Raw genomic sequence first — 27,089 nt, forward strand, 5'->3', positions numbered from 1 at the left:
GTGCTCATGGCTAGAAAGTATCAGGGACATGGATGTTTCCAGAATAAGCACCAGAAGCCCCAAATTCTTCAATAAAGTCTCTGCTCCTGTGACTTTCTTATATAAAATAACTGTGCTGACACAGATTATAGGAAGAACAGGTTCCCACTTGAACTTAGGGAGCTTTCTATTTACTGCAAATTGAGAAAACAGGGGAAGCAGCTGCTTTATAATCAAGGATTTGTATTCCACTGCCATTGTTACCAGGGAGAGAGCAAACCACATTTTATTTCTGGTTTCATACAGAATGCTCCTTGAAAAACGTAAGCCTAGGAAGCAGCACCTGTTGTACATAGGTGATTTCCCCCACTGATAGATTCAAACTGCTGGCCTGACTTTCTGATTACCTAAAGCTGTTTCTCGTACATCTGTCATAACTTATAACAAGACATTTAAAAGGATGTCTGACAACCAATGTGAAAAGCTATTTAGTCCTCAGTCTAGCTTTTCAAATGGTAGTACATTGATCAGTTAGGCAGTTTAATGAATCTGCCATCTTGTATCAGCAGTTATTCTCTAAATTAAGTCATATTCCATATAAAAACCTTATTGTTATTCAAGGCACTTCCCAGCTCCAGCTGTAAGACTGGATTAAATCAATATGTTCCTATGAGAAACAGCTTCTTGGGGAAGGCAATGTTAAAGTGCACAAGGTAACAACAAAAGAAAAATACAGGATTTCATTTTACTAATGAAGTTCCAAGGTGTGTTTTCATACACTTATAGTAATTTCTCTTTTCACAGGCTCTTCCTTTGGAGTCACTGCCCCAGAATAATGTGTATAATCTCACTCACTGAAAACGAGAAGGTAGGTCGCAGGAGTCTTCTTAGCTAATGTCAGCATATCTTACACATGGCCTGGGATAGTTGGATGACTGAGCAAGCTGCCCTCTTTTATCCAATGATATAGATATAGAATAGAGTTAGATTTTCTCTCCCCTTGTCTCTGCATTTACATTATGGACTCTAAGTGGCATTCTAATCCTATCATGATTATAGGTAAATTAGAAAATAGTGTAGACTTTATTTTTATGACAAACCAACCTATGTTCAATTCTAGGATCTCCTATTTACCATGTGCATAAACGAAACCAAATCACTTAACTCTTTTGTAAAATAGGTCACTATTTTCCTGTTTGTTTTACAATGTTATTGTGTCTTTTAATCATTTTGTATCCTCATGAGCTAGACTAAGGCTTGACACATGGTAGGAACTCTAAAAAGTTTTGTGGAATGAATGAAAGTGCTGTGAAACCCTGTAAAGCTCCACACTCCATGCTCTGGTATAATGATCAGACATTTTAAGCCAATGAATGTGGCTGATCACATTCAATGTATGTGACATTTTTAGCCCATGTTCTTCACCCTGGCCTATTTTTTCATCTTTTGTCATTTGATTCTATAGCTTTTCTACCAGTGACAGACAAAGTGCATTTCTTTGCCCATTGTCTTCTGGCTTAGACCTGGAATTAAAAGAAAGTGTGTGCAAACGAGTTTTCTAGGTAAGCCAAGGCCATCAGAGGCATTGTACAGTTCGGCTTGCTCTCTTGCTTTCTGCCATTACTGTGGCAGGCCAGGTCTCACTAATGCAGGCCTCCATAACAACTGTTTCAGTACTGAGTGGTTAAATTAAATATTAAATATTAAACGCTAAAAAAAGCCAGTGCCCTTATAAAAAGGTGGAATGTAATCAAAGCCCACCAAGAGTTTTGCCTAGGCCTTTCCTGGACCTTAAAGCATGACAAAGTAATGAAAGAATTCTTAACAGGACCCATTTAGGATTAAACAAGTTCTATTGGGGGTCTGAAGAAACTCCCAATAAACAAGTTTACTGGAGATCTGATGGCACTCCCCAAACCTCTGTGATTTAGCAGCAGACAAGATAAGGGTAATCACCCCAGCACCTGGACTCATTTAGATTAAGTAAATTTAATGAGGCTCCAGAGGAAGGTCTTCAGGACTCAGACCTTAGTTACAGATTAAAATAACTTAATCACGTATGTCTTTAGATGAATGCACACTTACGTGTAGACACACAGCTAAGAAGGTATATAAGCTCTGGAAAACTTTGTAATTTTGAGTTGGCCTGACAATAATTTCCAGGCTTTCTCCCTGTAGCTGATTACAGAAATAAAACTCTTTTCCTTCCCAGTTCATCTGCATCTTGTTATTGGGCCATGAGAAATAGCAGCCTGACCCTCAGTTTGGTCTGAGAACATTACCATGAGAACATAGCCCAGCTAACTTATTGATCCAAGGCGGATGAAAGACATGTGGAACATTTTCAAGCTGAACCTACAGGTTATAGCCTCCTAGCCAAGCCCAGACTGCATTAGCTGAACCCCTACTGAATTGCAAAAGCATGAGCAAAATACTTATTGTTTTGGGTCCCTGAGATTTTGTAGTTATTTTTAAGGCAGTAACAGCTAACTAATATACCATGCAATGTAAATGCTCACTGATTAAGTACCTTGTAATGATACATTCTTAGAGAGGGAAAAGTGAAAAAGGCAAACATGGAATAGATATAGCCCAACTCTCAAGAGTTGAAAAGTTATTCTGTCTCCACCAAATACTGTAAGAATTAATAGACAAATTCAGTAAAGTTACAGAATTCAAAATCAATATACAAAACGAGTTGTGTTTCTAATACACTAACAACAAAGCATCCAAAAAGTTTAAGAAAACACCACCATTTACAATAACATCAAAAAGAATAAAACACTTAGGAATAAATTTAACCAATTAGGTGAAATATCTGTACACTGAAAAGTATAAAACACTGATAAAATAAATTGAGGAAGACACAAATAAATGCACAGACATTCCATGTTCATGGATTGGAAGAGGTAATATTGTTAAAATGACCATAATACCCAAAGTAATTTACAGATTCAACAAAATCCCTATCAAAATTTCCATGGCATTTTTCACAAAAAGAAAAAAATTCTAAAAATTAATGTGGAACCACAAAGACCCAAAATAGCCAAAGCAATCTCAAGAAAGAAGAATAAAGCTGGAAGTATCATACTTCTTGATTTTTAAATATCTTGCAAAGGTATAATAATCAAAACAATATAGTTCTGGCATAAAAACAGACTATAGACCAATGAAACAAAATATAAAGCCCAGAATTAGTCACACATTTGTAGTTAACTAATTTTTGACAAAGGCACCAAGAATACACAATGGGTAAGGATAATCTCTTCAACAAATGATGCTGGGAAAATTGGAATATCCACATACGGAGAATGAATTGAACCCTTATCTTAACCATATACAAAAATCAAATCATAATAGCTTAACACTTGAAATCACAAAACTTCTAAGATAAACCATGGAGGAAAAGCTCCTTGACACTGGTCATGACAATTAATTCATGAATATGACATGAAAACATGGACAACAGAAGCAAAATAAACACATGGGACTGTATCAAGTTAAAAAGTTTCTGCGTAGCAATAGGAGAAAATATGTCCAAGTCATATAGCTGATAATAGTATGATAATAGCCAAAATATACAAGGAATTCCTATAACTCAATAGCAAAAAAAAATAACTCTATTAAAAAATGGGTTAAGGACCTGAAAAGACATCTTGCCAAAAAAGATATCTAAAAGGCTAACAGGTATAATAAAAGGCATTCCTTTAAGTAATTACTAATCATCAGGAAAATACAAATAAAAACCACAATGAGATATTGCCTTACAACTGCCAGGTTGGTTATTATCAAAAAAATAAAAGATAACAAGTATTGTGAGAATGTGGAGAAAAGGAAATCCTTATACACTCTTGGTGGGAATATTAACTGGTGTAGCAATTATGGAAAACAGTATGAAGGTTCTTCAAAATTTAAAAGTAGAACTACTGTAAGATTCAGCAATCCCACTTCCGGGTATATTTCCAAAGGAAATAAAATCAGTATGTCAAGAAGATATCTGCACTCCCAAATTCATTGCTGTTTATTTACAATAAGCAAGATAGGGAAACAAGCTAACTGCCCATTGATGGATAAATGAATAAAGAAAATTTGTTATGTGTACATATGCGATGGAATATTATTCGGCATTATAAATAGAAAAAAATACTGTCATTTCTGACAGCATAGATGAACCTGAAATATATATACTAAGTGAAATAAGGCAGACACAGAAAGACAAATACTGTATGATATCACTTATATGTGGAAAATGAAGGAGTCAAACTCATAGAAATAGTGGAATGGTAATTACAAGAAACTGGGAGGTAGGGAAAATGTAGAGATGTTGGTCAAAGTCTATAAAGTTTTATAAGGTGAATAAGTTCTGGAGATCTAATGTACAGCATGGTGACTATAGTTAATAATGTATTGTGTATTTGAAATTTTCTAAGAGAATAGATCTCACATATTCTTGCAACATAAATTAAGAGGTAATTATGTGAAGTGATAGATATGTTAATCAGCCTGATTGTACTAATCATTTTACAATATACACCTATACCAAATAAGCACATTGTATGCCCTAATATATATATAATTTTTATTAGTCAATCAGAACTCAGTAAAGCTGGAAAGAAAGAAAAGTTATTGTGGATATGACAAATACATGTCATTACAATAATACAACACAAGAAAGAGCACGAGAAATATACCATGAAATAAAAAATGGCAAAGTGGTAGTAATATAAGAGTCAGGGAAGATTCACTCATTCATTCAGCAAATACCTATAAAATGCTTATTTCTATTTTGTAATGAGTACTGAAGAAGTGGTGGTTTGCAAAACAGATTAAGTGTCTACCCTCATGGAGTTTATCATCTAGTTAATGCAAAGAGGAGGTACTGTTTGATCCTGGACAAGGAAGATGAGCTTATTTTCCCCATTTGTAAAGATGGAGGAGTTACTATTTAAGCATAATAGACAATTTGTATCCAGCAGCAGCACAGAAGTTTGATGAGATGATCTGAGATGAGAGAGGGTGGGTATCTTTTTCGAAATATATAGTTGAAGATTCAGATTCTCAGAGCTCATTAATCAAATGCCCAATTTAACTTTATTTTGTGGTTACTAAGAATATAACTGAATGCCCAGAATACCTGCAAAGATGTTCACTAAAGCTTCTAGACCTTGAAATCTTTTTTCTGAACTTTAGTGTCATAATTCCTTACATCCTCTGCCATTTCTATTTTCTTTCTTAAGTGTTAACCTTATTTTCACAACTAAATTTTAAGCTTGTTTCATCCATTCATGTGTTCATTCAACATTCATATTTTCTGGCACCTACTATATGCCAAGCACTGGGAGTATAGCAATGAACCAAACAGATAAAAATTTCTGTTCTCAAGGCGCTAAAGTACAGTAAGATAGTGAAGAAACAAAGTCAATCACAAGTACATTATATAATATGTCAAAAAGTGATACGTGTTACAGAGAAAATAAAACAGCGCATAGAAATAGGAACCTCTGATGAAGTGTAATATTAAATAGTGTGGCCAGAAAAACCCTTATTAAAATGTTGATTATTGGCCGGGCGTGGTGGCTTATGCCTGTAATCCCAGCACTTTGGGAGGCCGAGGCAGGCGGATCACGAGGTCAGGAGTTTGAGACCAGCCTGGCCAACATGGAGAAACCCCATCTCTACTAAAAATTAGCCGGGTGTGTTGGCATATGCCTGTAATCCCAGCTACTCGGGAGGGTGAGGCAGGAGAATCATTTGAATCCAGGAGGTGGAGGTTGCGGTGAGCCAAGATCACACCATTGCACTCCAGCCTGGGCAACAAGAGCAAACTCCATCTCAAAAAAAAAAAAAAAAAACTTGATTATTTTCTGAAGAAAGTAAGGAAGCAGGTCATAAGGATATAAGGAAGGAAAGCATACCAGGGAGAGAGAACAGCAAGTGCAAAAGTTAAGGTGGAACCATATTTAACTGCTCACAAGCAACAATAAGAACCAGCCCTGCAGAGGGAGTGGAGAAATAATTCATGATGTCCCTGCTGTAAGAATGAATGGGGGCTAGATTCACACATGGGCACTGTGTGGATTTAAGCCATTGCTCTAAATTAAAAGTGAAACTGTTAGGGTTTTTAGGCAGTGGGGTTCATGATCTGTCATTTTAAGAGGCTCCATGTTGATAACAGACGGAAGAACTATAAGCACAGTTTGGAGACTATAATCTGGGTGGCAAATGAGGGAGGCTTAGATGTGGTTAGTAGCAGTGAAGGAGTTGAAAAAAAGTCAGTGCTGATTATATTTTGAAGGTAGAGTCAACAGAATTTGATCATAAATTGAATATATGCTGTAAAGAATACATTCAAGACTCAGTTAAATATGTCTAGCCTGGGTAGATGGAAATACAGAGTTGCCAATTACTGAGATAGAGAAAGCTGTGGGATGAACAGCTTTCATGGAGAATATTAGAAATTAAATTTTAGACATATTATGTTTAAGATACTTATCTCCAAGTGGGGATGTAAAGTCATCAGTCAAATTTATTATTCTAGGGTTCAGGGAAGAGATCCACCCTGGAGACATAAATTTGTAAGTTGTTGGCATACTGGTAGAATTTAAGGCCATGAGACTAGATGGGATCAACACTTACAGAACTGAGGTAGAAAATAGAAAATGTCTAAGGACAGAGCTCTGGAAGTTTCACATTTTAAAATCAGAGCGACGAGAAGTAACAGAAAGAGCCGTCTGTGAAGTAAAAGGAAAAAGTATAGAGTGTGGTGTGTTCTGAAAGCCAAGAATCAAGCAATGATCAATTGGGTCAAATGCTGCTGATAGTTCAAGGTGAAACGGGACAGTAGCATCAAGGGAAGGTTCTGCATTTACAATAAGATGACGGCATGTTTGTGAGTTGAAGGGAGATAGTCACTAGAAAGAAAACAATAGGATGCAGGAGAGGCAATGGTTAACTACCTGCCAGAGCTATGTCTTTGAGTAGCCAAGACCGGATGGGACCTTAAGAGTTGTTGCCTATGCCTATATTTCCTTGGCCTAGGCCAAGGCTCATTGGAGTTCAAAATACTTGTTGGCAGACCAATTTCCTCCATGGGTTTAAAAAAAAAAAAAAAAACAGATGATAAGACTAAAAAAGAACTCTTTAGAAAATAAATTCATTATCTACTACTTTCCAGGTATATGAACAAATTTGTTCAGCTTCCTTGGGATGCAGAGGTTAAAAACATCATTGTATCTTCCCCCAATATCAGGGCACAAATTCTCCTATGGAACATAATGTAATTTTAACAAAAATGATGCATTTTTCTAACTAGTTATTCATGATACTATAAATATCTAAAGCTAATCACCATTATGTTGAGTACTGTTATACAAGTTGATGAATATTAATTACTAATTAGTATGCATCTAGATTTCAGTGTTCACATGGAACATCCACATAAAAGGATAAAACAAAAATCCATATCAGAAATGGAATTATTTTTTTATTACCTAATTTTATCAAACTCTAGCCCCACTATAATTTGTCTCAAATGCAGATTTCTTCTTCGTTTTATTCTTATCTGATTGATCACATTGAAATGAAAAAGAGTAATGTTACTGCATCTTAAAATGGCAATTTTGCCACGGTAAATATTCAGTAATAAATGTTTACTTCTATGGCTATTTTGGCATCTAGAAAAATGTGGGAATATTTTACTTTATTTTTTTGTAATATCTCCACATTGCTCAAGTCCTTTTGGCCCACTCTAAAGGAATCTATAAAAACCTTTCACGAGAAAAAGCACTAGTAAGAATCTCTACAGGTCTAGAGCACTTTATAGCTTTTAAAGTGTTTGTAAATAATATGCTCTCTGTTGATTGGATCTTTATAACTTTCCTGGGCCTCAGGAGTCAGCCAAAGAGAGTTTGAGGAGCAGCTGTTAGAGTAGGAGCCAAAGATTTATCAAGAGTGCCTGCTGGGGAATTATGCTTTGGAAAGTTAAGTTGAAGTCTTAGGTTGTGGGATAGTTACTGCAATTTGCTTCATCAGCAGCTGTACCAGAGAAGTGGGTGGGTTGTTAATGTAAGATGCCATAGCCAGAAGGGCTCCTGAGAAAGGGAAGCCTGGGCTGGACCCAGGGAGGTATAGGTTGTAAAGAAAAAGGCTCAGATTATCTCCCTCTACCTAAATTTTTATAAGTGGAAGACTCCTAGTGCTGCTCTTAGAAATTGCTTCGGATAAGCATAACAGGAGGTGGTTTCTTTGTCTCATAAGAGGTTCAAAGGTGCTTAACAAAGAGTTCACTATGCTGCTACTGAGTTGTGACTAACATCAAACACTATTTTGTCTCCTGCAATTTCCTCCCTGACATATGGAGATAGTTCTGTGGTATGTTTTACTAATTTTAATTTTGAAAACTTTAACAAAAAATGTTTTAAATGTTGACTCAAAACATTCAAAGAGATTCAACTTTTATTCAGTTTCATATTTTTTAAAAGGGCTGTAGTCAGATATAAAAGTAGTTAAATGATGTCAGTGAATTTATTCTATAATTTTAAACTTCTTTTTAAATGAATTTTTAAATGCCAGATTTTTTCCAAGCTGTAAAGGAAGAACCCTAGCGTTTTGATTGTCCATCTTTATGTTCCTGGACAAACGTGGTCTGGCTGCTTGTTCTGAGAGGAGGCCCAATAACGAGATATAGACAGACTGGGAAGGAAGGTATTTTATTTCTGCAGTGGGTTACGGGAAGAACGTCAGAGTAACTCACCAGACCAACTTAAAGTTATACGTTTTTCTCCAGGCCTTATATACATTTTAAGCTCTACGCCTACATGTGGAAGGTCACCTACAAGTGAAGTGTTTCATTCCATCTATATCTAATCTTTAACTAGGGTCTGGGATCTGGAAAATTTTCTCTAGAGCCTTGGAAAGTTTCTTAATCTTAAGCGGGCCCTGGTATAGGTGTATGTGTAAGAATGCTTTTATTATTCTATCAGACTTTAGGGTCTGAAAAAACCCAGGTGGGGTCTAAATGGGTTTGTATTCACCTTCCAGCCCTCCTACTCAGGCACCCGTTTCTCCAGTTCTTTAATGTGTAATTCACACATTCATCAGGATTATATTAATAGTAAAGGGTTTGTGGAAACTAGCAGCTCTGGCTGCTTATGGACACCTGGCCTGGCAAAATTACACATATGGAATACTATTTTTTTCAATGTAACATTTAGGGTGCTTATAGATTTTCTTTCTCTCTCTCTTTCTGTGTGTCTGTGTGTTTTATAAATGTGACTTTAAGAATGATATTCGATCCAAATCATTAATCTATTAATTGAAAATGTGGCTATATTGTAATAGTAAATAAAGTTGGCTTAGAACTGAATTAGACTTTAGAATGATTATAGAAGTCTTAGCCTGGAACCACACAAAGAGATACTCAATAAGCTTCATTAGGTCACAAATCTACCTTTTTCTACAAGAATTATCTGTGTGTTATAGTAACAGGTCAACTCAAGTCAAGGCAGAGGCCTCCCACCAACTGCATCTTTGCTGCATAATGTAATAATATCTATGTTCTTCCAAGCCAAATAAGCCCCCTGAATCCATTGACCTCTATTATTTGGCAAATTAAAAAACAAAAACAAACTCCTCCCACAATGCTTTTCCATTTTCTCTCTGAAAAACAAAAGCACAAACAAGAACATGTTCAAGTTACTAAAAGCATTGCTAAATACTAGCCAATTTCCTGTGAAAATCTTCCCAAAGAAAGCCCAGGAAATTGCAATCACTTAAACACTTAGAGACTACAACATCTTGTTTGTGACTAAAATGTGTTTATATTTCTGTCTGTCATCTTTTTAGCTATTTTAATTCAGGGAATGCTCTGTTTTATCTCAAAGAAACTAATTTGGGGCCAAGTTCCTTCTATTACATAGTTTTTTTTACTCCCCACAGTAGTACATATTCTCCCTAAAATGACTATTTAATAAATAATCTTACTTAAATGACACTACCTAGTGTTTCCCAAAGTTATCTGAAGGTAAGAATCACCCGGAGTGTTCCTTAAGATGCAAATTCCTGAGCCCTCAACCCAATGCATTGAATCAGAATTTCCAAGGAAGAAAGCTTTCCAAATGTTTCTTCTCATTAGGAAAGTTTAGGAAACTCTAATTCATCATGGAAAACAGACCTAATCTGCTTTCAGCAACCCAAAAGGGCTGGATAAAGTTACAGAAAAAATAAATAAAATGTCTATTGACCCCTATTATTTTGCAAATTAAAAAAAACTACCCCCACAATGCAAAAAATGAAAGTTTTCTTTCCAAACTTCAGAGGAAACCCTTCAGAGGAAGTTTGAAAAGAAAAAAGTGAGAAAGAATATGTGATCCAATAAGTTTGTGTGTGCTGGGGATATGATGGGAAGTTGAGATTGCTACTGCTTGGTGAACTTTATTTTCTCTGTGAAAAAGGAATATGCAGCCATCTGACTGAGGGAAAGACAGGGAGCCATCAGGGGCTCAAGGAATATGGTGAAGGTTGGACATAGCTGAGGGGAATGGGAGAGGGGACAGGTAAGAAACATAGAGAAGAGTGCAGAGTGACAGTTGAGTAATCTTCTGACAAAGCAATCCAAGAACCTGTACATATTATGATGGATTTATGTTTATATAGTGGCCATGATGGCTCCAGAAAACTAAACAGAATGGCACATTCCCTAATGAGAGCTAACAGGTATGGCAGGCAGCTTCCAAGATGGCCACCAGTGATTCTTGCTACCTGGCAATTCTCTCCCCTTGTTTGTGGATTGGACTTATTAATTCACTTCTAATGAATATAATATGTCAGACGTAATGGAATATCACTTCCAAGATTAGATTATAAAAAGACTATAGCTTCCGATTTGGGTCTTTCTCTGACTGTCTTTTAGATTGTTCATTCTGGGGGAAGCCAGCTGCCAGGGAACCCTGTGGAGAGGCCACATGAGCGAGCTTAGCATTGGAATTTTTGAATCCCGGCAACAACTTTGTAGCCATAAAAGTGCATTTTCCAACTCCAATTGAGTCTTCAGGTGACAGCATTTCTAATTAACAGCTTGACTGAAACCACACTACAGATATTGAGCCAGTAATGGCAACGAGCTAAGTTACAACTGGCCTTCCACCCCACAGAAATCATGAGATCATAAATGTGTGTTGCTGTAAATCACTAAATTCTGAAGTAAGTTGCTATATCACAGTAAATAACTCATACAATATGTATGTAAGGACAGACTGAGGAAAACAAAAGAAATGACAAGACATTAAGCCTTAAATATATTGAATATTGTTTGTAATTGTAATTCTATTTCTTTACTTTTAAAAAACATTTTCAGCCGGGCGCGGTGGCTCATGCCTGTAATCCCAGCACTTTGGGAGGCCGAGGCGGGCGGATCACAAGGTCAGGAGAGAGAGACTATCGTGGCTAACACGGTGAAACCCCATCTCTACTAAAAATACAAAAAATTACCTGGGCGTGATGGCGGGCGCCTGTAGTCCCAGCTGCTCCAGAGGCTGAGGCGGGAGAATGGCGTGAACCCGCGGGGGCGGAGCTTGCAGTGAGCCGAGATCGCGCCTCTGCACTCCAGCCTGGCGACAGAGCGAGACTCCGTCTCAAAAATAAAACTAAAATATAAAAAAAAATTTTTTTCATGGTTAAGTGATAATATTTTTCTATTGCTCATTAAATGCACAATTAAATTTCTTATTTATAAGGCATGTATTGTTATCTTTATTTTTTTCTTCAGGTGAAAAAAATTTGGCCTGTTATGCCTTCTATACTCTCCTATTAAAGCACTGATGAAAACAAACTGCCAGAAATAAAGGTAAGGTATTGATAAGCTCTAAATCTTTAATTCTTTATTCATAGCAATAATACTAAGACGATTACCCCTTAGTAAGGACAATTATAAAAATGTATTTCTTCAGTATACACATTTATCAATTCAAAACATTCAGATTGTCTTGAAACTCCAAGTATCTAAAACAGAAGTATTTTTTACTCTGTATTTTAGTCAACCAGTTGATTAATCAAAACTTGTTGTTTTCTATATGCAGTGATGTTTATAATAATAGCATGTACATATAAGATATGCACCTTGTTTTCTGTACATTAAAGAAAATGAAATTAATAATTGTCCTCAAAATTTCAAGTCAATAGATAAAAGAAAATTCAGGAATGACAGGATATATTAATATTTATACATATAGCTCTTCAATCTATCACTTACCTGATTTAGATAATGTGATTTTCTGAACCTTGCCTGAATATTAGCAGACTCTTATCCATTACATCAGAGATACTGATTAGATTGGCTTGAGGAATGAGTGGTCTTTATAGAATTATAAATATTTATTCACTAGCTATTTATATTACCATGATGCCCTTTCTTATGCATCCTACGTGCTCATATGTCTTTGGAAATTATCCTTGACACTTGATTTATGAAATAAAAAACACAGACTTCATAGGGTATATTGTAATAGTGCGTGCACACACACACACACACACACACAGAGTTTTACATTTTAGAATTGTAATTTGTCTGTTGCTACAAAATAATAAAGGGAATTTTTTGTTTGTAATAGAGAATATAAAAATATATTTCTTAAAAGTAATCTACTAATTATATAAGCTACCAGAACTTTGAATAGCAGCAATTTATTTTCTATATATTAATGACAAAAAAGGAGCAATTTATAAAAATTAGAACATCAGTATTTTGAGCAACCAGTTGGAACAAGAAGATGCAACCTTGTGTTCGATTAATCAGTTAAAAATGGTAAAAAATGAAAAAGAACCCTTAATTGCAAAAATTAATTTGTGAAAATTATTAATAAGTGGGACAAAAATTAATCTAATTATATAAGTCTTCTTTAGACGACTGAAGCTGGCAAATTTGGTTTATCAAATATCTGCTTGAAAAATATCCTAATTTTCATTTAAGTTAGAATAATCTACTCAGTTGCATTATAAAACAGTATACTGAGTCTTAAACAGTTTCAAAAGATATTTCATATCGGAATCACTCTTTGTAGTTACCTTGCAACATCATTTTAAAATTTTAGAGTTTGGTGAAGTTAATTTATCAAATAACTTGAACAGGGTCAACTGACTTTTGCATCATTTCAGGTGATTTCAGTTTGGAAGAAAGCGATCATATATGTATTCACATGAGCACACACATATACCCAAGTATACACACATGCATATACATATGGACACACAAGACCCCACACACAAGCACACATACACATACCACACATACACACAAGACAGGATCAGACACCTCAAGTCTCAACACAGGTTGCTTTAGAGCCCAAGGCTCAGCCTAAAGCAGTATGCACCTGCAGGTGACTGTGCCAAATTGGAGAAATGCAGATCCTGTTGGGGACAACTCTGTATTACTCAGGCTTATACTTCCACAATGGAAGAACTTAGGACTGTCTATCTACTCACTGCCACTTAAAGAAATGTTAATAACTATAAAACTCTTCTTTCTTTGAAACAAATTCATACCTCCATAGGTATGAGGGGGAAGAGACAAATAGTCAGTGCTCTAGTCTTCCAGGATTCAGTAAAATCTCTTCTCTCAATAATTTCCTTTATAACACTTATATATTGTTATATTTCTTTTAAAAATATATCTAGATAATTTTTTGCATTAAATTATGATATCTTTGACTTCTTCAGTTTTTATTGTATACCCTGTTTGGAAATTTGTATCTAATGTCATACAACCAGCTAACAATTCTGTTGATATTTCTCAGCTGTGAATCTCTAGCAGTTATATTCACCTCTGTGCTAAACAAAAGGTCTACATTCCCAAACACTACATTCTAACATTTGTTAGAAGCATCCATTGCAAAGTACTGTAAGAATAAGCGATGTAAAAAGGCTAAAACCAAATTATCACCTTGTTTTCCTACTCTTATCCCCCATTCCAATTTTTCTTATATATGACCCTTTTTCTTAATCAGTGGCAAAATCTTTGATTCTTCATATTGTTTGAATCTGTATTTTCTTCTCCAGCCTACTGACAATCTTGGTACATGCCTGTGTTATTTCTTACGTTAACTATTTTAATCACCTTCTAAGTGGCCTCTTTTCCTGCAGTATCAGCCCCTTCTGCTTATCCTCCAGATTACAAGACAAAATCATTTATCTCAATGCAGATCAGAGCATGTCCCTTCTCTACTTGGAAAAGTTTTCAGCGGTCCATCATTATTTTCAGAATAATGTAGAGTGTGGCAAATAATTAGTTGTATGATCTTGTCCTTCTGGCTCCCACACACATCTTGCCACGAAAACCAGTTGCTATTTCCTGCCTGCAATGTGTACTCTCACAGAACCCTGAATTCACACACCATGCTCCATTGCCTTGCTTAACCATGCCTTTTTGGGAAAATCAGATCCTGAGGACTCTTTTCAACCCTCCTTATTCCCATTGAGCAAGCGGAGCTCTATGCATTTATCTTCCTCCTTCTATAGCATTTTCAACATACCAAAATTAAAGATTTGTTTTCTATTGGTTTGTACAGGTCGTGAGAAGAGTTATTATTTTAGGTCCTGAGGCTGTGTTGATTTTTATTTAAGCCTTTCTCTATACTTATGTTAAAAACAAGTACATAATGGGAGAAATTTATTACTAAGAAAAAGTAAACCATGTAAAATTCAGACATTTAACCATGAGTAAGTCTCTCACATGCAGGCTTTCATTCCCATGCTCTCTCATCTTTCTCTCTCCTGCTTCACCTCAGAATTTATTTTATTTTCTCTACTGCTTAACAAGCTTCTGCACATGATGAGGTGCATGGGGTCATGGTTTCACTATGTTATTATTGTTGAGGCTCAGAAAGCAATACCCCAATATGAAGGCCTCAGCATCAGTCTAAGAAGCACAAGTTTTCCTCTGCTCTCCATCTCTCAGTTTCATTCTCCCCTGAGGCCAGTCATAGAAACTAGAATCCCTGTTCCCCAAGGGGGAATCATACAAACCAGAACCCTTTTTCCCAAAGCCAGCCATAAAACATAGAAATATTACTCTAATTTTCTTTTTGCTCCGTCTGTGTAAAAACTGGTCATAAAGAAATGATCTGATCTACCTCATTCGACTATAGGTCATAAGACCTTTATTCCAGAGGGTTCCTGCCCCACATCCAGAAGGAAGGAGGCATGCTCAGAGAGGCCAAGAATCTGAACAGACAGAACTCGCTGGCTTTTCCCATTTAGTCTATGAGCATTAGGCCACACTCTTGTGAAAGGAAAATATCTTGGGCCCCTAAAATCACTAAGGAAAACTCAAGCTGGAAACTGCTTAGAATCAACCTGCTTCCCATTCTATTCAAAGTTAGCCCTCTGCTCACTCGGATAGATGCATATCTGATTGCCTCCTTTAGAAAGGCTGATCAGAAATTTACCTGTGACCTGGAAACTCCCTCCCCGTTTCGAGTCTTCCTGCCCTTGCTTCAAGATGTCCTGCCTTTCCAGACTAAACCAATGTACTTGTTACATATATTGATTGATATCTCATGTCTCCCTAAGATGTATAAAATCCAACTGTGCCTCCATCACGTTGGGGTGTCATCAGGACTTGCTGAGGCTATGTCATGGTTGCATCCTCAACCTTGACAAAGTAAACTTTCTAAATTAACTGAGACCTGCCTCCAATTTTCTGGGTCCACGCTCTCTTGTCCAATAATATTCTACATGGCTGTCTATACTTTGTTGAACCCAAGCATAAAAATGGAAAATTGCCCCTGTATCTTTGGTCCTACCCTCTAAAGGTGTAACCGCCCGACGGGCTCACCTTTCCCGCTGCCTAGACAGAGCCAATTTATCAACACAGGGGAAATGGAATTGTGAAAGGCTAATTCACACAGAGCCAGCTGTGCAGAAAACTAGGGTTTTGTTTTTACTGAAATCAGTCTCCCTGAGCATTCAAGGATGGGAATTTTTAAAGATAATTTGCTGGGTAGGGGCTTGGGAAGTAGGAAGTGCTGATTGGTCAGGTTGGAGATGGAATCATAGCGGGGTTGAAGTGAGGTTTTCTTGCTGTCTTCTGTTTCTGGGTGGGAATGGCAAAACTGGTGAAGCCAGATTACAGGTCTGGGTGGTGTCAGCAGATCCATCTAGTGCAAGGTCTGCAAAATATCTCAAGCACTGATCTTAGGTTTTACAATAGTGATGTTATCCCCAAGAGCAATTTGGGGAGGTGCAGACCCTTGCAGCCAGAGGCTGCATGACCCCTAAAATGTAATTTCTAATCTTGGAGCTAATTTGTTAGTCCTACAAAGACAGATTGGTCCCAAGGCAAGAAGGGGGTCTTTTTGGGAAAGGGCTATTATCAATTTTGTTTCAGAGTCAAACTATAAACTAAACTCCTTTCCCAGATTAGTGCAGCCTATGCCCAGGAATGAACAAGAACAGCTTAAATGTCAGAAGCAAGATGGAGTCCATTAGGTCTATCTCTTTTGCTGTCATACATTCCTCAGTTATAATTTTTGCAAAGGTGGTTTCAAAGGCTCCCATGTATACCTGTTAAATGTATTTGTATGTCTTTCCTCCTATTAATCTGCCTTTTGAGAGTTGGTTTTCCTGTGAACTTTCAGATGGCCAAGGGGAAAGGTCTCACTTGGCCCCCATGCTACGAAAATGCAAGATCCCAAAGCAAAAGATTTATTCTCCAGGTCTATTAAAATAAAAAAAGATTCTCAGAGAACAGCCATATTGGTTTTCTTGTGCCATATGCTCACCCTTGAACTTGTCACTGCAGTCAGGAAAACTTGGTCCCAGGATTGATTGTTCCTGACACGCATCCCTCCAGGAATGTGACCCAACATTAGTATGTCTTCTGTGCTAGTTTCAACCTTCCTCTGCAACAGGTTATGCTGAAAGATGCTATGATTATCAGTAACAGTTTTTTCTTCTGAAGCTTCCATTGGATTCGCCTAAACAAAGTAGAAAAGATTAGTTACTGAAAAAGAGGATCCTCCATCTTCAAAGATGGTAGCGCTTCTAATAGGTACTTTCTCTCCCACTGAGTTCAGTGAAATGTTGGAAGAACTCACGTTCCTTTCAATCCTGTGAACTTTTGAATATTGTCTATCTAGTGGGACAAAGGCATCCCTCACACATTAGCAATGTTTCTGTCTTTTGACAAAGTGCTGTTAATGTTTCTTTTATTCTGTTTAAGATTTTATCTATTCAAGCCTTTAAAAGGTGATGAAGGCATTAACATGGTTGCTTGGTTTGGGAATTTAAAGTAAAAACTACATCTTTAATACAAAGTATGAACTCAAAGACGATAATTATGGTGTTATATGTGTGTCCAAGTGCCAGGGAAACAATAAGTATTTCAATAGTGAAAAACAATTTTCCTCAAGTAATGCCATTTATAAATAGAGCAATTGTATAATCAATTAGAACTGCATGAAAATAATTTGTAAAAAGAAGGCAGCAAATAAAGTATTTATCAAAGATCTGAAATTTTAAATGTATAATTATTCATTGCCCAGTGTTTCTTAGAAAGATTATTGTAGCTGCCTAAAGGAAAAGGAACATTAAAATGCAGGTGAGTTCTCAATAATAGGTATTAGAGTTGTAGTTTCTCTAATTAAAACCATTAGGGTATCTTTATATTAGTGGACAGTTTCAGAAAGGCAGTAATGACTTCCAATTAAGAGTTCAGTCTGGCTGGGCATGGTGGCTGACACCCGTAATCCCAGCACTTTGGGAGGCTGAAGAGGGCAGATCACCTGAGGTCAGGAGTTTGATAGCAGCCTGGCCAACATGGCAAAACTCCGTCTCTACAAAAAATACACAAAAAGAAAAAAAAATTAGCCCAGCGTGGTGGCAGGTGCCTATAATCCCAGCTACAGGGGAGGCTGAGGCAGGAGAATCCCTTGAAACTGGAAGGTGGAGGTTGCAGTGAGCCGAGATCACACCACTGCACTCCAGCCTGGGCGACAGAGTGAGACCCTGTCTCAAAAAAAAAAAAAAAATTCAGTCTAAAGCATGCCTGGCTTTAATTTCAAGTCTACTAAAACCTTTTTTGTTTTGCAAATTAAAGTCAAAATTGCCAATGAAGCCGCCCTCAAGCTAGAGAAGGACTCTCAGTATACTTTATCTTCTAGAGTCAAATGCTCTGTAGGGCTTGGCTTCCTCCCATGACTTGTAGCAAATTCACCTGACAATTACTGTGCCAGGAGGAAACAGGTTTACCACATTGTTTGAAGGTTGGCTTTAGATTCTCTTTTATTTTTTAAAAATTTATTTATGTCTTTAATTGACAAATAATAATCGTACGTACAATATGTATGGGATACAATGTGGTGTTTTGACATATCTGTACAAATGTAGAAAGATGAAATCAAGCTAGTTAACATATTCATCACCTCTCCTCCTTATCATTTTTTTTCATAGTAAGAGCATTTAATGTTTGTCTCCACTGTTCCATGCAGTCAATTACCTAATATATCTTTAATTCACTCTAGATAATGCTATCCAAGTTGATGCATCAGATAGCTAAGACCTTTCATTTTAGAGCCACAGTGGGATTTTCAGTGTTCCCAATGTTGGGAGGGGACAGCATGGCTGTCCCATAGCTCATGTTTCCACATGGGAACATGACTTGTACTTTGAGCCATGTTTTGCTTATTGCTTCTCAGGGGAGGAGGAGTCATTTTTCTAATAGGTGTGACACTTTATTTGTGTGGCTCCACTTTTTCTTTCCTCCTTTTGGCTTGTGTACATGTATGTGCATGCATGTGTGTAAGACCACAGTTATTTGCATCAAGGTGCACTGTAGTTTGCTGTCTCCGAAGGTGGTAGCATTATTGGAATAGGCTATACCTATGTGGCAGAGTCTTGAATCTATTTTTGGGGGGAGGGCAGGGATATGGAAGCTACATTGCCATTTATAAATAGAGCAATTGTATAATTATATGGTAAATCTTGGCAATAATTTGGCATTTTTATCTTTAACTGCTGAACCCTTGTGTTTTTTAAATAGTTCGGAATTCAGACATAGAACAAACAAGAGTTTTATTTAGTAGGTCCTTGAAGAGTCAAACATTAGGACATAGGCTGGAAACTGAGAAAGGCCAAGGTGTGGACTTTGAGGCCCAAATAATTGGCACAACCTGGGGTTGTAGCTTTAGGAATTAGCTTAAGTAAGATCAGTATTGAGCAGTTTTAACCTTATCAATTTGCAATGGCCCTGTTGTCTCAGGTGGCTAATTTTACAGTTGTGAAAATGTATAATTGTACAGTTATGAAAATGATTTCTAACTTGTACCACCTGGAGAGACAGGTACACATTAGAATCTGGTAAATATGGTTTATGTGACTTTTGAAATTAGCAGAGCCCTGCAGCTTTTGACAGTGTTGATCACAGGCTGAAGGTTGATGTATGTGGTATGGGCCTCAGCACTTTCAGGCACCAGGCACAGAACTTGATAGGCCTGGGAATCAGGGGTCTTGATGTGCAGTCTCTGCAGTGTAACCTTGACCTCTATAGGCACCTATGCTGCAGGCACAGAAGCTTCAAGGATTATTAACAATAAGACTCTTGTAGTCCCAGGAAAAGCTTATTTTGAAACAAGTACAGTCTCAATTACTGCTTTTGTTGGGTTTTTGGCCACATATGCAGGTCAGGATACTGAGAGTTTAAACTGTAAAGGTGCCTGACATCTATAAGTGTTACAGGGCATTAGAAGTTGAGGCTTGTACCAGATAGAAGTAAATGATGCTAGACCAGCTGCTCGAAGTTTTGCTTCTTTTCCATGTTGTTTTTACTTACCTCCAGGACCAAGAGAAGAAACTGTGATTTTCTCCACAGGTTCCTAAGGGCAATGCTGAAGCAGATAGCCTCAAAGGTGTTCATTACACTCAAATCTTATCATCCTTTTAGATTTCAGTGGCTGGAGATTAAGACTTTTACCCACAGAAGGGTAGTAGCTTTTAATAATTAATAAATAGTGAATGGATAATCTAATTATTAAGAGAATATACAAATTGCTCAGAATGAAGGAAAGAAATAACTCAATAAAATTGTTACAAGTGCAGAAGTTAAGAAGACAACTTAATAGGCCCATATCTCTAGGAATCAGATCTGCACAGAAAATCAACGAGAAGCTGCAGCATTGGGAAAATACATTTCATTGTCAGATGAAATGGGAGCAGTGGAAGAATGTAAGTACAATAAAGGCAGGTAGTCTGGCTAAGCTGGAAGAAAAGATATTCCTCAGGAAATGTTGACATTATAGAGAACAGACAAAAAAAGAAAGGAAGTGGAAAATGAGAACTTGAACATCTATATACACAGAAAAAAGTTGTGCCAGATTTTTTCTTATCTATTTCAAATTGATTCAGCGCTCAGGCCTGGAGGTAAAGAAAGTTATAGTTTATTGCATAGCCTGCCTTCTCACATCTAAACATTGGTTCAGCTACCAAGTTATTTTTTTCAAATGTAGACATCCTTGTTTTCTCTGCACAAAATCCTCAGTATGAAATTTGTAGCCTTTCTTAATCCAGGCCCAGCCTGCTGTCCTAATATCTCCTCATTTGTTTATTTATTCAATAGTATTTATTTGGAACATAGTAGCTGCCAGGCACTCTGCTAGCAAGTGAAATGCAATGGTTAACAACATATGTAGTTTCCCACAACATGGGCTTACTAACTAGATGGAAATACAAGTATTGCAGACCATTTCCAAAATTGGTTTTTAGTTGAAATTTTAATGACAGTAAAGGAGACATACAATGGTCCTGAGGTCATATAACCAAGGGACTTAGCCAAGTCTTCACTGTCAAGGAGACGTGCCCTGAGAAGGTTAGGCTTAACTTTAAAAGTGAGTAGGTATTAGCTTGGATGGTAGAAAGATAGTGGCTTTTGAGGTGGAAGAAGTGAGATCATTCGAGCAGAAGGGAAAAGCATGTGAGAAGTTCTTAAGGTAGTCAGGAGCAGGCATAGGCCACTTGACAACGAGAACTGTGCTTACTGTGGTGCAGTTAAGGCCCAAGATAATCCTCAAGGGTTGCCAAGTCAGGATGAAAGTGAACAAGAGGAAGCTGAGTCATCTGTGCAGAGTCAGGTGAAAAGGTGATGATTAGTGATGAGACCATGTGGGTTCTGTACCAACAGAAATCAAGGCATGAGGTGGTTTAAAGCAGGTTATGAAGATTCCTAATGTAGACGGAAATAAGAGATGAGCCTAAAAGTTTTAACAGGAGCCAGCTCCTATAGGTGCACTAGGACATTTTAAAGCTTGTGGTCTCCATTGAGAGTAACTGGAAATCATTGAAGATGTCTAAGGTAGGGAAGGACAGAATCATACTTGCATTTGAAAAAGATCACCATGGCTCTTCAGAGAAGAGCAAGCAGAGACTGTTACTCTCGTTCACCATCTCCTGAATGTGCCTCATGCCTGATCATACCCACATAACTACTCACCGTTCCTACTATTGAAGTATGTTGCCCTTACCAATCCCTTTTCCTACCTCAACATATCCAACTTATCAAAATCTCAGGTGTCCTTAATTGCTCAACAAAAATTCTGCCTGCTTCATAAATCTAACCATCAGTTCACAGATGGTTCTGAGAGTTCATTTTCTCCTCTAGCAATTAATTCCTCTTACTTTCACCTGATCCATTTACAGTTAGAACATTTTACAAAGTATGACTGCTTTGTCTTACTTTGGATAGTCTACCTTTTTATTCTGTTTTAGATACAAGCATTTTCCCACCCTCAACATTTTGAGGACATTTGTCACATCTTATCATCTCTATGTATCTACCCTTCTAGCATTTAGAATAATGACTTAGACATAGCAGATGGTATTTTTTTTATTGTAGCAATCTATCACACAGAGATTCTTAATGCATGATTTTGAAGGAGGTTGGGGCACTTAACAGAGAAATCCAGATGCGGAGTTCAGCAAAGAACCCGAACTGGTTTCTGCAGTGATCATCTCATTATTCCCTTGTTGGGCTGCCAATATCACCTGATCCACATTTTAAGACCTGGTTTCTAGATATTTCTTTTCAATTATTGTTTGCCTCTCTCATTAAGAAATAAATGCAAGATTTTAAATGTTTCACTGCTGGAGTTAATAGATGCTATTTGTATATTTGATGGATGTGATTAATAAGATCCATTAGAACAAAAAGAATATAAATAATTGCTTTGAGAAATAGAAAATGCTAATTGCTAGAGACAATCAAGGAGCATCCTTGTGCTTGAATAGGCGGCACCAAACTATGTAATTGCTTACTGCCCTCCCTTTGTGTTTTTACAGGAGTGAGAACTGGTGTTTAATTGTTATTCCATAGTTTCATTTGTACCATACACCTGCTGCTTTTGAATATAATAATTAAATCATTCAGTTTACAATTCCACATCGTCTTTAAAAAATTATAACTGTTTAATTAAAAAGAATAAAAGTGACAGCTTGCAAAGTATCATTTTGCATTGTATTGTTTAGTCACTGGTATATCTCAGCTACCACATGCGAGAAACATCTCATTTTCCTTAACCACTGCTCAGAAGGACAGCCTCTTTAGGTACTCATGTCTTTTCCTCCAAACTATTTTATCTGACACCAAACATAGGTTTCAAGTTTCCAAGTAAAGTATGACATCTCTCTAGGTTTGTTGACATGTTTCCAATCCTGTGGGTGTCTCCCAAGCAACAGAATTTTAGGAGGACTAAACATAGTACATGAAAAACAGATGGAAATTGAGATGTTGATCAAGTGAACAGTAAAAGTAGAAATCAGAAAAAGGACAGGCTTTACCTAGATGCTTGTAACCTAGTGATACTGCAAGAAGCTAGTAGGAAAATCAACAGCAGATATACTAGCCTCCAACAGGCAGAGCTAGAGGTGAGCTATAAGTTTGAGCCTGATGTGATAGGCAAAATATTACTCCCCATACCCTAGAAAACAGCCATTTCAAATTCCTGGAACCTATCAATATGTTGTTACATGACATAGGAGAATTAAAGTTGCTAATCAGCTGACTTTAAAGAGGAAAACTATCCTACATTATCTAGGTGGGCCAAAGTAATAACAAGGGTCCTTAAAAGTCTTTAAAAGTGGGAGAGGGCAGCAGAAGAGGTCAGTGGGAGCTGTGACTACAGAAAGGCAGCCAGAGAGAAATGCAACATTGGTGTCTTTTATGCTGGGAGTAGGGGTCCAAGAGCTAAGGTAGGCTGGTGGCCTCTAGAAGCTGGAAGAGGCAAAGAAATAGATTCTTTGCCCTAAAACTTTCAGAAGGAAATGCAGGCTTGCCAGCATCTTAATTTTAGCCCAGTGGGATCCAACTGTGGCTTCTGACCTCCAGGATTATGAGATAAGTTTGTGTTGTTTGGAGCCACGAAGTTTGTAATAATTTGTTACAGCGGCGATACAGAACTAATAAAACCAGCATTGTCTGTTTCTGTCGCTGTTGTGGGGCTTGGAACCCAAGAGGTAAGGAGTAAGAAGATGAGTCACTGTATCTGTGCAGAGCCAGGTGAGAAGATGGACCTATACTAGAAAGTCCAGGAGGTTCTAAACAGAGGGGACTGATACTTGTAGTGGTTTGAGCTGACACAAAAATATAAGTCAGGAATGCTCCCTTGACGCAGGGACCTCTATGCAGTTAACACCATCCCTTCTTTAAGATTCTCTCCTAAAATAGAGGAAAGCCAGTATTTGCCCGAAGCATCTGAATGGAAGGTCCTCACACATGTGGGTGAGTATCTGAGATCAAAGGACATTTCTCACAACTCACTGCTCTCAGCCATTCCCTTTATATATACCAGACACTGTCCGTGGCTAATGAGCTACTGATATTCCAGCACCTCCTCTATGTCATACATCAGTCCTCATCCTGAAGACTGTGGCAGGTTGCTCTGGTATAAGGTGATAATGCAGAGTCTCAAGGAGCTAGAAATAGCCTGAAATAGTGAGCAGTGAGATAGTGAGACTGGATTCAGCGGATCATAGCACTGACACACACCATAACCTCAAGTGTCCCCAGGTAGCAGTCTCTGTATCCTTGGACAATTGTATATATATGATGGGGTGAAATCAGGCTACACATCCCACTCAGAATTTCTTCTAAAGAATCTATTGTTCCTAGAAGTTCTTCCAGGTGCTCTGTGGTTCTCCCAGATACTGGCCTTTAGTTGTAGAATGGAGATGAAAACTAGAGTTGAAGGGAGTCTTTCATTTGGAACATCATGCTCCATTATAAGAAATCCTAGCCGTGAATTGAAAAGTGTATCAGTTATGCTGTGGCAAAAGATGTAATAGTAGAGAGACTCTTCTATTATACAAAAATGCAATTTCATTAGGCCATCATCAGGGGACAAGTAGACATGGTCCAGGAGAGAGGTGGCCATGAACCTGAAAAACATAGATTATAACCATCTAAAATGATGATACAAACAAGTCTCTGCAGTTGGATATCTGTGTGCTTGGAAGTCCAAGGAAGCTGCTTTCTCACTTTGTACACACACACACACACACACACACACACACACACACACACACACACAAGGTATCTATATATGAAGGCAAGATAACATTACATGTAATATTCCAATGAGTGTATTCACACTAAACATGGAAGTAACTGTGAAAAACAGTAATATCTGGGACTCGGTATAACAGACCTTTGGGTCACTGTGTTAGGCTGTTCTTGCATCACTATAAATACCTGAGCCTGAGTAATTTATAAAGAACAGAGGCTTAATTGGCTCAAGGTTCTGCATGCTGCACAAAAAGCATGGCGCTATTATCTGACTAGCTTCTGAGGTGGACTCAGGGAGCTTTTATTCATAGTGGACAGTGAAGCAGGAGCAGGCATCTCACACGTCGAGAGCTGGAGCAAGAGTTGGTTGGGGGGAGGTGCCATACACTTGTAAACAACCAGATCTCATTAGAACTCATTATCACAAAGGCAGCACCAAGCCATGAGGGATCCACTTCCACAACCCAGGCCCCACCTCCAACACTGGAGATTATATTTCAACATGAGATTTGGACAGGACAAATAAATATCTAAACCATACCAAGGCTTGTGTACCAGATCCAGATTTGTGCATTGGACTACAAAATTTTATTTATATAGCATTCTGTGTTTGAATGGAGAAATGTAGGCAGCCAAAATGTTATGCATTACAGGTTAAAGTGAGGGTTTTTAAAAAATTATTATTATCATTGAGCTAATTTTTTTAAAAATTGACAGTCTTATATCTAAAGTCTAGGATGCAGTTGAATTCTGCTTTGCCTATCACCTTTCCAAATCATGAGATTCCCAAGGGAAGTAGACACCTAAGATACATAGAGAATGGAAGGTAAATCAACCCTTTAGTGTTAGCTGAGTCTCCTGTAGTATTTACCATGGCAGAACTCTGATAAAGCTTGATTAGAAAGCTTAGTTCAATTTTGAGACCTAAGTCAAAAGTTTAATCATCAAATATTATTATTTTCTGGCCAGCCATATTGTATAGAAACAAGAAACAATGATCATTTTCTGAAACAATGATCATTCTGAAACAAAGTATGGCTAGGCCCCAAAAGGGTCTTGGCTCTAGATCAGTTTAAATTTCAGCACATGAAAGAAAGAATAAGAAACAGAAGTCAGGCTTCTAAGTTGGCTGAATAGAAACAGTTCCAGTCTGCAGCTCCCAGCAAGATTGGCACAGAAGACAAGTGATTTCTGCATTTCCAACAGAGGTACCTGGTTCTTCTCACTGGGACTGGTTGGACAGTGGGTGCAGCCCATGGAGGGTGAGCTGAAGCAGGGCAGGGCATCGCCTCACCCAGGAAGTGCAAGGGCTTGGGGGATTACCCTTTTCTGGCCAAGGGAAGCTGGACAGACTGTACCTGGAAAAATGGTACACTGCTGCCCAAATACTGTGCTTTCCCCATGGTCTTAGCAACTGGCAGACCAGGAGATTCCCTACCCTTGCCTGGCTCAGTGGGTCCCACACCCACAGAGCCTTGCTCACTGCTAGCGCAGCAGTCTGAGGTCAACCTGTGAGGCTGCAGCCTGGTGTGGGGAGAGGTGTCCACCATTGCTGAGGCTGGAGTAAATAAACAAAGCTGCTGGGAAGCTCGAACTGGGTGGAGCCCACTGCAGCTCAGCAAGGCCTGCAGCCTCTATAGACTCCACCTCTGTGGGCAGGGCACAGCTAAACAAAAGACACCAGACAACTTCTGCAGACTTAAACATCCCCGTCTGACAGCTCTGAAGAGAGCAGTGGTTCTCCCACCATGGTGTTTGAGCTCTGAGAACAGACAGACTGCCTCCTCAAGTGGGTACCTGAACCCTGTGTAGCCTAACTGGGAGACACCTCCCAGTAGGGGCCAACAGACACCTCATACAGGCAGATGCCCCTCTGGGGTGAAGCTTCCAGAGGAAGGATCAGGCAGCATTATTTGCTGTTCTGCAGTATTTGCTGTTCTGCAGCCTCCGCATGTGATAGCCAGGCAAACAGGGTCTGGAGTAGACCTCCAGCAAACCCCAACAGACATGCAGCTGAGGGGCCTGAATGTTAGAAGGAAAACTAAAAAACAGAAAGGAACAGCATCAACCAACAAAAAGGCCATCCACACCAAAACCCCACATGTAGGTCACCAACATCAGAGACCAAAAGTAGATAAAAACACAAAGATGGGGAGAAACCAGAGCAGAAAAGCTGAAAATTCCCAAAACCAGAGTTCCTCTTCTGCTCCAAAGGATCTCAGCTCTTCACCAGCAATGGAACAAAACTGGATGGAGAATGACTTTAACAAGTTGAAGTAGGCTTCAGAAGATCGGTAATAACAAACTTCTTCGAGCTAAAGGAGCATATTCTAACCCATTGCAAGGCAGCTAAAAACCTTGAAAAAAGGTTAGACAAATGGCTAACTAGAACAAACAGTGTAGAGAAGACCTTAAATTACCTGACGGAGCTGAAAACCACAGCATGAGAACTTCATGATGCTTGCACAAGCTTCAATAGCCAATTCCTTCAAGTGGCAGAAAGGATATCAGTGATTGAAGATCAAATGAATGAAATAAAGCGAGAAGACAAGATTAGAGAAAAAAGAGTAAA

General features: G+C 38.0%; 1 long non-coding RNA gene across 1 annotated transcript in view; it reads right to left on the minus strand.

Annotated features, from left to right (window-relative positions):
* Positions 1-11,553, minus strand: part of LOC129143712 (uncharacterized) — a 148,323-nt gene extending 136,770 nt beyond the window's left edge. The window contains exon 1 of the long non-coding RNA XR_008547481.2: positions 11,467-11,553. This is a non-coding gene — a long non-coding RNA (uncharacterized LOC129143712). The remainder of the gene's footprint in view (positions 1-11,466) is intronic.
* Positions 11,554-27,089: the final 15,536 nt, after the last annotated feature.

Source organism: Pan troglodytes, chromosome 3 (assembly GCF_028858775.2).
Source record: "Pan troglodytes isolate AG18354 chromosome 3, NHGRI_mPanTro3-v2.0_pri, whole genome shotgun sequence".
NCBI classification, from domain to species: Eukaryota; Metazoa; Chordata; class Mammalia; order Primates; family Hominidae; genus Pan; species Pan troglodytes.